Source organism: Callorhinus ursinus, unplaced genomic scaffold (assembly GCF_003265705.2).
Source record: "Callorhinus ursinus isolate GAN/ISIS: 27379988/994484 unplaced genomic scaffold, GSC_fseal_2.0 scaffold9, whole genome shotgun sequence".
Taxonomy (NCBI): domain Eukaryota; kingdom Metazoa; phylum Chordata; class Mammalia; order Carnivora; family Otariidae; genus Callorhinus; species Callorhinus ursinus.
In genome coordinates this window covers 59,285,897-59,289,699 of record NW_027397071.1, presented here as the reverse complement: position 1 = coordinate 59,289,699, position 3,803 = coordinate 59,285,897, and positions in this window count along the sequence as shown.

The window sequence follows — 3,803 nt, the reverse complement described above, 5'->3', positions numbered from 1 at the left end:
ATAATTTGTGGAACCCAGTGCAAAAGGAACATGTGAAGATTTTTGTTCAAAAAGCAGTAAAAAAAGTGCATTAAAGGTCCTAAAATACGAAGCTTTTTTTCTTTCTTCCTTGGTCTCTTTCTCAACTTATTATGGTGTTTTTTGTGTGCTATTTAATGTCATTCTCAAATAATACAAATTAAAAATTTAGATTATGCACATGAATTTTCCCATTCATCTTTATATTTGCAGTGCCAGGGTTTGTTTGTTTGTTTGTTTGTTTTAAGATTTATTTATTTACATATTTGAGAGAGAGCATGAGAGAGAGCAGGGGCAGAGGCAGAGGGAGAGGCCGAGAATCTCAAGTAGACTTGACACTGAGCGCGTCTATAACTGAGTAAGCAGGGGTGTTGTCAGCCACGAGAAACCATGCTTTCCTCAAGTCAGAACTTGCTTTGAACACAGGAAGAAGATGATGGCATTCTAAGAAAGGCAAACGGTCAAGGAACCTTATATATCCTTTCTCAACGGTGTAACTTCCCTGTGCTAGCCCACCACTGATACTGAAAATGGTATCGAAGAGAAAGGAAAGACAGGGCTACCCATATAGTTCCTCTGCTTCTCAGTCCTTCTTTACCCACCAGTAAGCCAAAGGTAGAGAATGTACTGGTAGAATGTATAAGAATCAAGAGGTGAAACAAAGATCGCTGAGTCAGTTTTATATGGTGTTTCCACTGTTCTGGTTAAGAACAAAATATATATGTATGGACTACTAAATACAAATTGTGTAATTTTGGTGACTCTGCATACAAGAGAAATGCTCTTATATTTGCATTTAAAACTGGCACTGCAGGGGCACTTGGGTGGCTCAGTGAGTTAAGCGTCCAACTCTTGATTTTGGCTCAGGTCTTGATCTCAGGGTCGTGGGATCCAGCCATGTTATAGACATAACATGCTTTCCTTGGACTTGGCTTTGAGTTTTGCTGAACTTCCATGTGTTGCCAGTTAACCGAATTCTGAGCACCACAGACGCTAATACAAGCAGAGTGGCAAGAAACTGCGGGGGACATTTATACCGTACCTGCCTTCTCTGCTCACATGATGCTCCATTGGCCTGTCAGACTTTGCTTATGAACCACAAATTCAGAGAAATTTAAGAATTCAGAGACAGTGACAGCAGAGCATTAAACCAAGCACAGGACCCTTTAGCTGTCCATGGAACCAATCCTGTTTGTAAGACTGGAGATGGTGAGACTTTCACAGAACCCGTGGGCAAAAGCAGAGTCGGGCTGCAAAGACCATCTGAACTAGGTACTCAGTTGTCGGCCGAATTCTCTCTCTCCTTTCTGCATCCTGATCCATTCATTCATTCTGCATTCAGCATGTTTACTAAGACGTAATGTGTAAAATAGTGCTTAAGAGCACAGACTCCAGAACTAGATGATTTGTGTTTGCATCCTGGCTCCCAGACCAACTGTCTATGTGACTTTAGACAAGATACCCTGAGTCTCAGTTTTCTCATATGGAATCTATCTTGTAGGGTTGTTATGGAAATTAAGTGAATTACACGTTTGAAGCACTTAGGACAGTTGTCTGATCATAGTAAGCACTATATACATGTCCCTCTTATTATTATTACATGCCAGGCATATTCTAGGGATACAGCAATAAACAGAAATAGACAACAGTCTCTGCTCTCATTGAGCCTACAATTTTGATGATGACATTTGTGCTGTATTATTCTTTCTCTAATGGAGAATTGGAGCATTTCTGCTACTGCACTGATCCTTGTGGAGGAAACATGTCTACCCGCAGCTCTGTTTCACTCCAAATCCAAAATTTCCAGGGAAGGTTCTGATTGGCCTGGCTTGGACCAATCACCTGTGGCCATTAGGGGTAGGGGGCAGGGTCACATTGTTTAAACTGGCCACTTCTATGGTAATCCTGGAGCTGTGTGTGATAGCAGTTACAAAAGTGGATATACTGTGCAGACGCAGCAAATATCTAGCACATCGTCCTTGTCCCTCACCTCTTGGCAAATCATGCTTAACCTTGGCTTTCTTTTCTTTCTTGTGTAAATTGCCTAACATCTCCTATAAGGCTGCTCCAGAACTTAGGATCAGCTGCTTGAGGTTCCCTGTTGCTCTGCCTTCTCTGATGTCTACCCTTCCCCTTTATGCCAGCAGGCACCTGCACACCACCCCCTGCCTCCACCCTGCCCCCACCCTGCCCCACCGCAGGGACAGAAGAGACTGCAGGCCACATCTGGTCCATGTGATGTCTCACTCCTTTTCAGCCCACCTTGTCTCACTTGTTTGGGCCCACGCAGCCACTAAACCCAGGCTTAGAGCCCACAGGGAGCCCCAGAGGTATTCTGCTCTACTCTCTGAAGCTCAGAGAAGGAAAGAAGCCCAGGCAGGGCCACTTGGAAATCAGGTGCCAAGTCAGGAACAGAACTGGGGTCTCTCCCTTCCTCCTCAGTCCTCCCTAAACCCAGGAACACTTCTTAAAGAATCCTGTCATTGGCTGTTAGTCTTCAGCCTCTATCTCCTTTGTGGTGCAGAATTGCCTCCACCCCCTAAGCTGCACGCCAGTAACTGAGTAGACCGTCTTCTGGAGTCAGACCCTCCACAGCCACCACCTCCTGTGCAACCCGTGTCCAGGTTGCTCTGTGCTGCCTCTGGCTGCCTGGTGAATGTCCTTTGGGAATGTGCTGAGGTTAGTGGTTGCTGAATGGGGGAGGCAGGACGGGGGACACAGGATAGCCGTCTGCAGAACCACAGTGGCCAGTGACTGGGGAAAGAATGGTCTTAGGCCATTGGGACCACAGATGTTAGGGAATCAGATTAAGGAATTGAACAAGAAATGGACTGAGCCATGGTTTCTGGAAAAAATCAAGATGAGAGCAGGTGATGTGTGGAGGCTCTGGGCAGAGGGTGACAGAGTCAGGAGAAGGGCAAAGATTTAGTTTCATGTTCTGACACTGAGGAATGCAATCAGGAAGTCATTTGACTTCCCTGAGTCTTCTTGGCTTTTTCAACTCAAAGATGACTCCTTGCTTCATGAGGCTACAAAGAGGCTGTGGGACAGGCAAACATCACGGTGGAGGCAAGGGGTTTGGTGCCAGAGAGACTGGGATTTAAACCCCAGTCCCACCATTAACTAGCTGTGCAACTTTTAGGCATGTTGTCTCACTGCTTTGACTCTCTATTTCCTTGTCCATGAAATGAGAATATTAATTATACTGAATTCATCGCGGTTGGGGAAGTTTAGCATCTTACGTGAAAAACCATTAATGGGCTTGGCGTGTAGTAACTGTTCAGTAAATGGCTGCAAGATATAGAGACCTCAATTAAGAAAGCTCAAGCCGAAAGAACAATTTATTCAAAAGCTCTTCCACCTTCCCTCCTTCCCCCTGCATCACTATTTCTAAGGCCTGATTCCTCAGCATTTTGGAATCTGACAACCATAAATGTTTGAAGATACAATGGGCTCCCTCTGGAAGTAGTCAACTCCTTGTTCCCAGAGAAACACAAACAAAAGCTAGATGATGTCTTGGGGGCACACTTTGAAGCAGGAGGGCTTCAAACAACTGATGGGATAAGGGTGAGGGGAGGAAGGCACTGGGCCCTCAGTGATCTTTTCCAGACCCTCTCTCCCATAGTATCTGCTCACCCCTAGACCTAGGGGTGGGTGGTGACCCCTGAAAACTCTCATCTGGGCAACAGTAAGGAAAATCCTGCTGAGAACTGGCCGTCGGGAAAGCTGAGATACACACAGTTCTCTCCCCATCATCCCACATGCCTGTGTTTGGATGATTTCCC